This window comes from Dendropsophus ebraccatus, chromosome 10, assembly GCF_027789765.1.
Source record: "Dendropsophus ebraccatus isolate aDenEbr1 chromosome 10, aDenEbr1.pat, whole genome shotgun sequence".
NCBI lineage: Eukaryota > Metazoa > Chordata > Amphibia > Anura > Hylidae > Dendropsophus > Dendropsophus ebraccatus.
The window spans coordinates 19,968,510-19,982,686 of NC_091463.1; the positions used below are offsets into that span (position 1 = coordinate 19,968,510).

Genomic DNA, 14,177 nt, shown 5'->3' on the forward strand with positions numbered 1-14,177 from the left:
AGGACCTCATTGCTGTTACCCCGGCAGCAGTGAAGAGGTACACGGCCACTTGGGGCCAATGGCTCCTATTCCTAGATTCTGATTCTTATAGAACCGCCACGGCCTGAAACCGTCCTTCTGTCCCTAGTTGCCCGAAGGGTGCCCCCCCTTCTTTTGCCGCCAGGGACAGCCTCTCTTTTATGATCCTCTTGTTGTCTTGTCCGGTGTGTTTTGTTTGTCGTCTTCTTGCTTCTGTCTCTCCTATCTCTGCAGTACAGCTTGCATATGATAGTACATTGTTTTTGTAATGACTTATGCTGAGATCAACCGGAATACTGATCCCGTTTTTTTCTAGTCATGTTAGGGATGTTGACATTCCTACTGTTCTTTGTTACAGTTCACGATTACGATTGCATTCTGTGCATTTACATCATTCCTTGTATTTACCCCTTCCCCCAGAGGGACTTGCCGTCCCGAGTTCCCATTTGTATTGTATACTTTCTTTTCTTGTCTTTGAAAATAAAAAAACTTTAAATTAAAAAAAAAAAAATAGACATGTTGCTAATGCTATTTAATATATAATTTATGTGATATAACCATTTTCTGTATAAGCAGAAAAGTTTTAAAGTTGGAAAAATGCATTTTTTCACAATTTTTCACGCTATTTTGTTTTTTTTCATAAAGATTTGTTATAAGTATCAACTCCAATTTACTAGAAATGTGAAGTACAATATGTCACGAGAAAACAATCTCAGAATCAGCCGGATAGGTAAAAGCATCCCGAAGTTATTAATGAATAAAGTGACACTGGTCATATTCATAAAATTTACTCCGGTCCTTAAGGCCATTTCAGGCCCGGTCCTTAAGGGGTTAAGGGTCCTCCGAAACACTGTCAGTCAACACTCATAGACAGGGTGTACCCCAGTGGTGCTATTTACCAGTATATGTGCAGACCCCTTCCAATGGAAAAGCCCACAGAGCTCCGCACTACCTGGTAGAAGACCTGGTAACCTATGACGATAACCATCACTGTGTTCCTGGCACATCACTGTGTTCGCAGGCTGTAGGACAGGGGGTTTACCTCTAATGGTGGTGGTCTTCTTTTGGAGGTCCTCTTAAGGATAAGTATGTAACTAGTTGTTACATCCACTGGCTGAATCCTGCTATCGGGGTAGGCTCTAGAGTTCGAGGTGCAGCTTATCCTCATCACTGTGTGTATGATGCGGTTGTCTTGTGCCCACCTTGGACAAACTATTCAGGTGGGTATTTTATTCCTACGCTTGACTGCCACAGTACATCTACAGATGGAGTTGAGGATATTGTCCTATGAAGCCAACAACTATAGGGGATCCCTGTAAGACCACACGAAAATCTGGCTCACATGGCTCCACGTGTGTCTACCACATGCCACGGCGCCATCTACAAACAGACGCTATGACGTAGCCTTGGAGTAGACACAGTAAACAGCCCGCCACTCACAATAATAAACACCAAAACGGTTTTATTTATTTTTTTCTTTAAAAAAATCCCCCCCCCCCTTAGGATATTTTTCATTGCGAGGAAGACGCGGCAGCAGATGAGGGATTTTTTTTGTTATTTTTTTGGCAGGTGTGATGATAAAAGCCACATGTCATTGAAACCTCGAGCCGTTTTCATGTATTATATCCTTAGAGGGGAGGAGGAGGTGAATGCAATCCGAGCATTGAGTGCTGTGCTGTCTGCAAGGAAATTACATCCTTAAATCTCACACACAAAACCCTGCAGCTAACAGCACCAGTCCAGTCAGTCAGACTAAGGGGGGCAGCAGGGTGGGAGCCTCCTTCTTAAACACAAGAATTGGAAGTCAAGAAGCAACCGGCTGAGGAACAATAAACTCCTCTGGGGACAGGGACAGGTTTTTTTTTTTTGAAACTTAATACGGTATACCAAATTGTACAACCAGAAGGAAAACTTTATTTGAAGGAACAAGAAAGAGGATAAGGTACAGTAGAACTTTCTTACATGATAATTGTAGTTTATTATATTTTATGCTAGAAGTTTGTCCATGATGTCACCAGAAGGGGGGGACCCACTTTTTTTTTTTTAATACCTTTTTACTTTAGACAACTTAGACACAGAGTTGTAACCCCAACTTCACCAAAAGTTTGGAATAAGTTTTGAAAACTTTTTGCAACTTTTTGCAGCTTGACGGGATGGGAAAGAATTTGATAGTAACTAATTATTAGGGATGGGGTGGGGTGGGTGGGAGTCATATTCCTAGTCGATGGAGTTTTCTTCATTGGTATGCAGAAGGGTTTGATGCGGTTCATTGTTGTCAGGGGATAATTGGCAGTTTTTTTCTGAAAGGGATTCTGGAGGAACTTCGGGAGTGTATGAATGAGACAGTGGAAGTGCACAGGAAGGACTGACAAGTATAGAGCTTCCAGTCACCTCCAGCAGAGAAACCACAGGATCTCATGTGTATGGAGCGTTTTGTTAGATGATGTATGAATACCTGCAGGACTACGCTCCTACATCTTATACTGTCAGCCATCCGGCAAATTTAAAGGAATTCTCCATACTTGTACGATTTACGTTACAAGCATCGAGCATGACGTGCTTATACTCTGATACATGGACCCTGTAGTACTGTGGACTCATGGGCTTTTGCTACATAAATAAACTGGATACTATAATAAAGTATGAGCATGCCATGTGTTCTTTTTAAATAACTTTATTTGCAATGTTATTCAGTCTGTTTCTGTATTGGAACTTTGTTTAACTCTATAATTAAATTTAATTGGGGGGGTCCACTTTTATTCTTCTTTACAATTATAAGCTGAACTTGTGTTTTTATGGGAAAGGTTATTGTTGTACCTTGAGTTGTGATTAAAAAAGTTCTACATTGACAACCAGGGGGCGCATTGCTTCCCAGATCTAGCCTGATCATGGTCTGCAGGTCGATCATACTTTACTTAGTAGAAGTGACTCATAAAGTCAGAGTATGACCAATTCCATTGATCCAGTATTTATCATGTACTAGACTGGCAACCTTCTATTATGAACACAATAAATCACGATAAGTCACTATAGAGCAGATTGATAGACAGGACTTTTGTATGAATGAGTTGACCATCGACATGCTAGATATTGGTCAGTGATCGGCTCAAATGTTCAAAATCACTAATTCAGCCAACTATTGTGCATGACCGGCTTGCGTTGTACTGTATGCAACGTTATACTTAAAGCTTACATATTGTTCTTTTACCTCCTGGTGCCATCTATGATTATATACCATTAGCAGTGCCATTACCAAATATAATTTTTCCGTAAATCTATGAGATTATAGGTTGACATTGTTGCTATTATTATAGTTATTATTTCATATTGGGACCATAGGAAAGATATTAAATACTGTTTGAGAAGGTCTATTCTAATACTGTATCGGACAGCCTCCATCTGGGAGGTCGGAAGTTTCAGAACCCCCACCTCTCGTAAGAGCCTGAAACCCCATATTGTTCATCTCATTGGTACAACCACAGCCCATAAACCGCTGTCGAAGAGATATTTCCTGCGTGAATCACTTTTCTGCCATTGTAAATATTGACTATAAGCAACAGAAGGGACGTTTCATTTGAGATATTTCGTTAGAGTTCTGGTAAAGAAGCAAAGACCCTATACGGAGAAGACATCATGTTTGTGGTGACTAATAGACTAATCTATTAAGTAGCCACCAGGAATGTGAATAGTCGACCAAACAGAAGAATTCGATTTTAAGATCACACACTTCAGACAATTTATAGGGTCATGTGCTCAAGAATGATTGGGAAGATCAAGAAAGGGATGCTACGTAAAACTAGAAACCCTCTTTGAAATCTTATTCAACCTGTGATGTGGAGATCTTCATTGTCCAGATATCTCCACTGGCAGACAACCTGGTCATCCTAATCTACTGACTATTAATGGATCTGATCAGCTAGTTGCCATTTGGATGTCATGATCTGGCAAATGCAGGTTGGCAGGACATACAATGTCTTTATTGTCATGGACCCCGAAGATTAATATATCAGACTGGGGTTCCATGGGCCCACGAGAGGAATTCATTCTAAGGGTCACTCTCCACCCATGCACAACATGTCTACCTTTAATTTCATTGTAATCTTCAATGTTATCATTGCACATATAGGACATGTCATTTGTATGGTCTAAAACAGGGTGGGGAACCTTCGGCCCTCCAGCTGTTGCAAAACTACAATTCCCATCATGCCTGGACAGCCAAAGCTAAAGTTTTGGCTGTCCAGGCATGATGGGAATTGTAATTTTGCAACAGCTGAAGGGCTGAAGGTTCCCCATCCCTATCTGTAAGAAATAGACCCTTATAACCAAATCAGCCTCAAAGGGGTTGTCAAGTATAGTGCCGTAGCAGGGGTCCTATGGTACTCTAGTGGGCCCTAGCAGCAACGATAATTATTTTGCCTTTAGTAGTTTAAACAATGGTGAGGTCCCAACCATAAGAATTTACTATTGGGGCTACAAGTATCTCTATTGTAAAGTTCACAATGACAGTTCGATAGTTAATGATGTACAGAACATTAAACTAGTGTCTTGAGATCGATGGCAGGCATTCACGATAAGGGGATCCAATATCATGGTTGAACTGGCAGCAGTACGGAAAATTCTCTACAGTCCTAGGGCTCAGCGTACATGAATTTTATCCCGAATGTCTGCTAGAAAAAAAAGGTTAATTTGGCTACAAGGAATGGAAAATGTTCAGTCTTGGAGGGGAAAAAGCTGCTGTCTCAGGCTAAGTTACTTAAGAGAAGGCAAAATAAGAGAGACTTACCCGATTTCATGCACCCCGGAGGGTCTGGAATGTTCAGTATTATATCATAGAAATCTTAAGCATTATCAAGACACGCCTAAACATATGGAGCCTTACCTACTAAAATAAGCACAAAATACACCATACTATCCAGATGTTTATGGTTACTCCTCAATCCTAATCTAAATCTGTTGAATATGATTCACTAGATCGAGATTCATGATATTCATGAAGAACCATAGCATTACTGGGGTCCTCTGGATTCTCACATCCCCCTGGTTGCTGTCCACCCATACACAGCTCCATTTTCAGAGAAGTGATAGAATTTTGTAGACCTTGGACCTTATGGACAATGAGACATGTCTACTGGTGTCCCCTAAATAGACTAATCTCTAGTATGCACCGTGGCATAATGATGGCCTCCACAGTACACTGTTGACAACACTGGACCACCGTGTGCCTATGGTGCCAAGGGTGATTGTTAACAGTGGTGCAGAAGGGTTGTTCACACTCAGAGGTGTAAATTGAAGCTCCTGTGATCCAAATCAACATCTGTATCGAGGCCTCCGATTAATTATAGCAATAGATGGAGCTGGGGGGCCTGCTGGGCTTCCTTCGCAAAATGTGACAAGGTCCTCTCTGTCTGGCCTGGGCCATTTGTGATACTGGGGTCTTGTCATGTGGCAGATGGGTTTTTAGGCCTTCTCATGGACCATGTATGACTGTAATCTTGGCACTACCTATAGCTATGCCTCTGGTCATGTCTCATAAGGGCTTCCTTATGGTGTTGAAATCAGATTTGTTAGGTATTTATTTTGTATATATATAATGTGGTAATCATTTTAATCAGAGGTGGTCAAAAATTTAAGAATGTACTAGATACTTGAAACAGACCTCAGCAGATATTGTATGCATACTGTAAAGCTGGATATATTAGGTTAGTCAGACAAAATTGTCCACTTGGGTGGGACCCATCGACCATTTACTGTATATAGGAGCCTCCTGACTCCTTCAATGCTAGATGTCCGAGGATCATACAGATGGATCTCATTACCACCCATTCCATTGTTCTTTGATAAACAAGCTTCCACCAGAGGTGTATGACAGTGGCTTTTCAAGTGTACATGTGGGAAATAGAAAAGATAACTGTCAGCCAAACAGCCATCTGCTATCTGAAATGTATGGCTAGATTTATAGTAGGTGACATACTTTACTATGGTCCCATGGACATCTATGGGTGTCTTAATAAGAGTTGAGCAAACTTCAAGCATGCTTGGGTTAGCCCAAACCCGAGCATGCGTAATTTGATTAGCGGTGACTGCTGAAGAAAGATGCAGCCCTCAGGAGTCCGGGAAAACATGGATACAGCCTTATCCAGGTTTTCCAAGTTTCCCCAGGGCTGCATCCAACTTCAGCAGCCACGGCTAATCAAATGCCGCACACTCGGGTTTGGGCTAAGCCAAGCATGCTTGAAGTTTGCTCAACTCTAGTCATAATACGTCACAATACTCCACGCCCGATGCGATCATATATCAAGCAGACTTAAAGGGCCTATTACGCGGCTTGGCTATTGTGTGGGCAGGACTGTACAAATGGTTGTTGGATTGTTCATGCAGCCCATTGCTTCCATCATTGTTGGCTGCACATCCCCTAAAACATTGGAGAAATGTGCAGTCAATGTTTATTATGGTATCAGCCAATGAAGTGTTTCCTTGTTCATCAGCTGATCACTATTATGAGGGTAATGTTGGCCTGTTTAGCAATAACCACAGGGCTTTTATTCTCAATTTGATAATCTGGCAATAACATTTTCTGATTAACATTAGACTCTGTATTAGGCAAGAACCTTCGACGCCCCATTCATGTGAATGGACTTTGCAGAAATCCATGCACATACTGCAGAAACAATCCCATCCAGATGCTTGGGACGGCTTTTCATTTCTTAATGTGAACCTACCCTTATATGCAATATCCCGTGTCTATTGGTTCATAACTTCTTCAGAATGTTTTACGTCTCCAAGAACCTGGCAGATATTTTCTAGACTAAACAAAGAAGGATGTGGAATGTTTCCCATTTATGAGGGTTAAAAAGGCGAAATATGGCTGTGATTGGTTTGGCATGACGGACTAGACTAACACTTTATATAGTAAAAGTATAAAGGCTTTATAGGTAGCCTGCAGCCGGGGCAGACCCCACCATGTATGAGAAGTATGTTGTGTTGTGATGTCATTTCAACCTACCTCATTGAAAACAACTGGTGATGTCACACGAGGTTACTTGACAGGGAGAGACCTGATGTGATGTCACAGTCACTTAGCTTAGTAGGACTCTTCAGATACTAACCAACTGAGAAGCTGTTTTGAACTAATGGACACAGTTTCTTCTTCTGCTATTGTGGTGCCCACAAGAAGGTTGGGTGGTGTAGTTCAGGGCAACTGAGGATAGTAGCCTCCTAGGCAAGGTCTACTATAATGGCACGGATGGCTTAGTGGTTGGCCAACCTTAAAGCTGCCCCTGTGGTCCCATGCAACTTTTGTAAATATGTGTCTGCACAAGTGTCCCTGACCCTGGGGATATACCCTTTAGGGTGAATGAATTGGTATTGGTCAGTTCCTTTGGTAGTTGCTTTGTCAGCAAACTGACTGAAAGTCTCTGACTATGCTTTACCCACTAAGTGAAGATTTATATACAGTCCAGATGAATAATTCTCTATTGTAGAGTCCTACACAAGTAAGTATACTGTGGTAAATTTACTAGAGAAGACTTTATCCATGGTTAGGTGCAGTACGATTCCCCATCACTGAGCATCTGCTGAAGATGAATGTGAGGTGTAACACACAATACAGCTGGAAGCCCACAAAGAGTTGTTGGCAGGAGAGTCCTTGCACAGCTTATTCCTGTTTTGTTTGGACGATTCTCCCTTGAAGAAGGAACAGGATAATAGACATGATTGTCCTCTCAGTGTGGACTGGAGACCGGCTTGGGTAAAACCTGAAACACCCCACGGTGCAGAGATCCCTGGGATTGACTTAAAGCTGACTCAGGTTAGACTAGAACTGGATTTACTTTCATACTGGTAAAGTCATAGCTTGGTTACTTGCTTGCAGCAGGTTTGGTAGTGACTGGAAATTGTAAACTAAACTATACCTAAACCCTTTCCCTTAATGTGGCCTAGAAGGCTGGACTTGACTTTATACTCCATTTCTAGTCTAGCCCAGATTTACTAGAATAATCCAGCCCTCGGAAGGGAGGGGGGGGGGGGGGGGGAATTGCAGTGATTGGTTCTAACCTGGGGGAAAAGGTTGAACTTGGGACACTTAACTTTGAACTTTCTTCTGTCTGGTGAAAAGTCATGTGACCAACGTTCCACGCATCCACATCCTTAATATGGAAATGTCTGTAGAAATGGCAGATTGACAAGGTATACACATTAGAGTCACAATAAACAGTTTAGGACTTAGAAACTTGAAGAAAGATTTCTCAAAATCCCCAAAACATTATATTACAGTAGCAAGTAGAGTTGAGGGGTATTTGAGCATGCTTGAAACCGATTATTCAGCGTTTTAATACCGATGGCTGGAGAAGTTTGATGCCACCCTAGGGAGCCCTGGAAAACATGGATACAGCCATATGCATGCTCGAGTACCGCTCAACTCTAGTGGCCAAGACACCGGGTACCAGGACACTGCATTATTTTGTTAAGGGAATCTGTCAACACTTTCATACTGTCTGAAACCCTGGTGGTTTCTGGTCGTGATTGACAGAGAGAGCTCTATTACTCAAGGCTGGTAGGGCAGCCAGATGCCACCACGGACCACCCCAATGACCCATGGTTCAGGTAGTATAAAAGCAATGGCAAACCCTTTTAACTGTATCTATGTCCTAAGCAAGAGTTCTGTTCTAGCAAGACAGCTGGTACTAGTGGCCCACTAATGCTTCACTGGCACCCTGAGCTCAGTATATTTTTTTTACACAGGGATTACTTTGAAGGTTTCCCATTGACTTGAATGGACTCAGTCCCACTTGTACCTACATGCTTAATAGAAATACTTGTACACTGTTACCATTGCTAATCTTAAAGGCATATAACTGGCAATAGGAACACCTCTGTAATGCCATTGATATGTTTGGAATCTCTGCCACCATAGTCGTTTCACCATTAAACACTATTCAGAACATGTTCAAGCACGATCAAAGGATTACACTAGGAAAGAAGTTTACAGTTTTGTATGTTTCCATTTAACGGGAGGTTACAGCTTGTTACATGAGGATGATAAGATTAATGATAATGCACATAGCCTGACTGTAAAATTATACTGAGCTACATGGAGAACCTTCCTCCCACCAGAGATCACCAGGGGAATGTAGATGGCTGTCTGCGGTGTTGGGTACTGAAGTATACTTTACCAACAGTTAGGTTGTGGCACGATCCTACTTGAGGTGGCAAATGCAAAGGAGATGGTTGTGACATGTAAGTCACTAGACATTAACTCCAAACTTAGCCAAAAAAGAGTTAGGAAATGTAGAAGAGTCCTTGAGGAACTGTTACCTTTCTTGACTACTTAAAACAAAAAATAATCGGCACTATATAGTTAGTGGCAGCGCACGTAGTAGGGAACGAATTCTGTATGTAGTGAATCACAAAGTATCTCGGCACTCACCTGTAGAATTGCTTGTACTCTATTAAGTGTCCAATATATAAGCATAAACAAGACGTGTTTCGGCTCAATGCTTTTGTCAACTAGCAGTGGGTTTCAACCACCAGTAAAAAACAGGAGGTGTTTCGGCTTAATGCCTTTTTCAACTGGCAGTTGAAAAAGGCATTGAGCTGACACGTGTCCTGTTTTTTGCTTATTTGTTGGACAATTGCTGTACAAGCAATTCTACTGGTGAGTGCCGAGATTTTTAGGAATTCATCTTTCTTGAATAGACAATTTTTACCTGTCTGGATTAGGAGCAGGTGCTTGTAGCAGAACTTTCCTTTCAGCGTGGACTTCAGCAAAGTGAAACCTCCTGTATCCACACGATGCCGGGATTCACTGTATACACACCCCAGATCTGTCCAGTATTAAAGGCGGGAACTGAAACAAGATGGAGGATAACGTGCTAGTAGTAGAGTAGCTGGTACTGAATCAGGGGCCCCAAGAAGCAAAAATCCTCTTTACTGTGGGCTTGACCTTTTCGCAGGCACTTCAGATTGAGTTCATTGGCTTTAAAGATGTAAAAAATGTCTCTTTTTCTGGCTTGATACTCTCTTACAGGAACTGTAGACTTGGTAGCAAGGAAACTCTGAACTGTCTAGACCTTAGGTTTCCAGGTCAAGCCAGTATGGACCTGGAAAGTTCCATCCCTCAGGGGAGAGGGGGTTGGACTTCGCTTTTTGCAATGACTGGTTCCAAGATGGAAAGAGGAGGAAGTGTCATGCGACCATACTTTTATTTCCTTACATGTGACCAATGGAAAAGGGGAAAAGTGAGAAATTGTGGGGAGCCTGACCTCCGTACCACGCCCCCATCTCTGTATCGACCCCTGGCTTCTTTCTTATGAATACAGCCACGGGTACGGCACGTGACTCGTGGCTCTATTCATTCCGGAAAGTGCTGTACTCAGCTCTCTCTGGCACATTTGTAGGAATGAATAGAGCCATGGGTCACGTGCCGTACCTGCGTCTTTATTCAAAAGAAAGAAGCCTGGAGCCGAAAGGGAGTATGGTAGGGGGTACAAAGGTCGGACCCCCCTGCGATCTCTTACTTTTTCCCTATCTTGTGGACAGGGGAAAAGCTAAATTTTCCCGGACAACCTCTTTAACCCTTGCACCGTCAATATATTTCAGTATATGTGGATCAGCGGTGTTTAGGAGGCAAACAAGTAAAATAGTAGTACAATAAACAAACGTAGGATACTCAAAGTACAAAGTATTCCTCTGGGCTACCCCTTTAACGTTCTGACTTGGCTTCCCAATTTCAATGTATCCATATACCAAGTTGTGATCATCTTATTGTCAAGTAGGGATTGTCCTACAATCTGATTTTCCCACACTGTGAAACTTCCCGGGTCACCAGCGCCATAAAGGTAATGAATGGCTAGAAGGATTATTTTTCCCACATGTTTGAGTTGGACAAAGACGTGTTTTTATAGGCTGATTACAATCTGTTAGACTCCATAGCTCAGCAGATACAAGATTGCACCAAGAATAAATATCACGTGACCCTGGAAAGGTTGAGTGGAGTTTGAGAAGTCGTCAGTGGTAGCTAATACAAACATAATCTGTCGATAAGGAGCGGTAGGGGACATAGCCTCCCCGCTGTACTGCTCGATGCCATGAATGCTATTTCCTTCATTATATCTTCTCGTTTTTCCAAGAAGTGATAACTAGTGCCAAGAATTGTGATCACGCTTACCCAGGAAATGATAATTACTGTGAAATATTTGTTCTTCAGGACTCCGGCGACACGTTGGGATGTGTCAAACTGTAAATACCGATATCATAGCATATATCCAATCTGTCTGGCTCCATGTATCCTTTTATAGCTTGTAACCCAACACTGAGTGCGACGTCCGACCTCTGCCCGAACAGGCTGTATGTGTTTTTATGTTATAGTCTGTATGTTTGTAGCATCCCTATATGCACACCATAGAATTAGCCGTACTGTATAAGCTATGTAACTGGGACACAACTAAAGGCTTCCATATACAATAGGGATCTTCATAGGACTGGATGACTGTCTAGTGTGTAACGTTAGAAGATAATATGGTGTTCTCAGGGCTAGAATAAGGTTGGTGGAGGTGTGGTCGATGCCCCCGGTGATGATGTTACTATGTCAGAGGATCGGCCAGGCACTTGATAGGTGGCCGGTTGTACCCTTTTCCCCTGTGGTCAGTGTCCTGCCGGGTTGCTACTGGGTCCCTTGGGTTAGTGTAATCATGGAGGGCCAGAGTGGTGTAGTGACCCTCCTGGACTATCGGATCTGCCACCCACAGAAAGGGGAAGTGTCCCAAGGTTGCGTTGTGTGCTGTGTCGGTGGATAGTGAGAAATCACAGAGTCTCTTTAACGTAAGGAAGACTGGTTTACTAGTTGCAAATGTGCAGCAGCTAATACAGAATCAACAGTATTAGGTTTCTCTCGATAAAGCACTTGATAACACTTCACAATGTTCCAAATAAATACTTGACAATACAGCAACCTGATCTGTAGTAGAAGTGCAGTGTAGGATATAGTCGTGTCGACGTAGTTGTGCTGAGTAGTACAAAGAAACAGAGTAGCAGAGAGGAGGATGCTGTGAGAGTCTCATATATATGTATGCATAATGTATATAATGTATATATAATACAGTGACATCTAGTGGCGAACTTTAGTACTGCTTTTATCACCACACAAGAACAATAAGTACAGACTTTTGCGAGGGGTGTATAGAACTGTAACACCCATGGTAGGCAATTGTGTGGTGGGCAATTGCCCATTTTTCCCTTCTTTCAAATCCTGGGTATTTGCAGTTATAGCTGTACAAGTGCTGACACATACTGGGAAGACTCATCATTTAGTTGGATAAGATGTGGCCAATAAGTTAGCCTGCACAATTCTTGAGACCCTGGGCAATTGCCCCTTTTGCCCTCCCGGTAATCCAGCCCTAAGTTGACAGCTTTTTTGGTGCATACACAAATAACATCTGCGGCTTACCTTTATAACAGTATGCATTCATTATACACAAAATCCAATGAACGAGAGGCTAAGATTTATTATACTTGGCACGGACTGGATTGTAAGGAAAAGAAAACCAGAAAATGAAGCCTGTGCAGAGGAATGGAGCTCGCAGCTGGAGAGCCAGGAACCATAATTGTCACTGAATGAAGGAATGCTCCTCCAAGGGATTCACTAAATGCTTATGTTAACTTAACACACACCCTTCCACACTGCGAGCCATAACATTACAAAGTGATAACAGGCAGTCGGAAGAGAAACGGGGCCCAGAGTAAACGTCATTTTATATAGAGGATTTAGAGGAACTCCGATACGGGAAAACAGTCTTTAAAATATCACCCCAGGATTTATGTTACTAATATAGTGTTATTACTAATAGTCATATACTAATAGTCAAATAGTCTTATATAACTGTCATATACACGCACACACACACAGGGGCGGATTAACTTTACCATAGGCCCCGGGCTGTTCACCGAGCCTGGGCCCCCAAACCCCACTGTAACTATGGCAGCACTAGCCTGGCGTTCATAGGACAGGACAGATAATGTCATGATGTCCTGATTTGTGCAAAATTGCCATAAAAAACTGTGATTTTTTTGCAAATCATGGCGGAAGTGTAGCCAGGAGACAATACACCACTGAAAGTATAAGTCTTTTTGGGTGGTCATGGGCCCCCCAGGAGCTCAGGGCCCCGGGCTGCCACCTGGAACACCCCTATTATAATCCACTACTGCACACACACACACACACACACACATATATATATATATATATATATATATATATATATATATATATATATATATATTGTGTTTACAGTATTCCCCCTTTTGCTGAACAATGCCACAAGCAGAAGAGCAGACAGGGAATGATGCTGCAACTTTTGTGTAGAGCAATGGTATGTAGCAGCTCTTGGCAGGGAACTGGCAGGAGTGCTGTGGGAGGGGAGTAGACAGGGTGGGAGGACTGTGATGAAGAGCTGAGGAAAAGCAATGCATTGTGTGAATCGTAGTACTAAGCAACTTCTCAACCAAGCAGTAGTGGGTGGACATGATAAGGGGAGAGCATTACAGACACAATAAACAAAAGAAGTTTTGGTGGCTTCAGAGATAGGTTGGACAGGTAAACAATGATATATGCTTCTGCAGCATTGCCTTTTTCTTACCTAACATTGGAATACCCTTTTAAAGTGTTACTGTCACTTTAAAACTATTGATACCTCACACAGACATGTCAAAAGTTTTGACTGTGTACTTTACCCACACAGCTATAGCATTTAGTGAACGTGCCCTGGATTGTATAGAAGCAGGTGGGTTTCGGGCACTGCCACTTAAAGGTTCTCAGAGGTCTATGGCCAATATGTTCAATAGGGACAGAAAGGTTTGGCAAGACTACTGGTTAACATGATGCATTTAGAGCTTTAAAAGGGAGTTTGGATAGCACCATAATAGACAATGGTCTTATTAGGGTATGGCAGAGTAAACAGGGGTAAACCAGTGGCTTTCAAAATGAATCAGTCCGGGAAACTTGGGACTGGTGTTTCTCTTTCCTTATTTTCCATTTTACTATCTTTACTTTAATATAATCAAGATATCTTGCAGTTGTCACTCTGGCCACTAAGCCTTATAAGAAGCCAACACATCCTGTTCTGTGGAGAAAATTTTCAAGCAGCCTTCTATCTGATGGAACTTTA

At 42.2% G+C, this 14,177-nt stretch overlaps 1 protein-coding gene across 1 annotated transcript in view; it reads left to right on the plus strand.

The window, feature by feature from the left end:
- Window positions 1-1,668: 1,668 nt before the first annotated feature.
- Window positions 1,669-14,177, plus strand: part of BGN (biglycan) — a 48,342-nt gene continuing 35,833 nt past the window's right edge. Inside the window, exon 1 of the mRNA XM_069986342.1 lies at window positions 1,669-1,960. The gene's annotated coding sequence lies outside the window, so the exon portion shown is untranslated. The remainder of the gene's footprint in view (window positions 1,961-14,177) is intronic.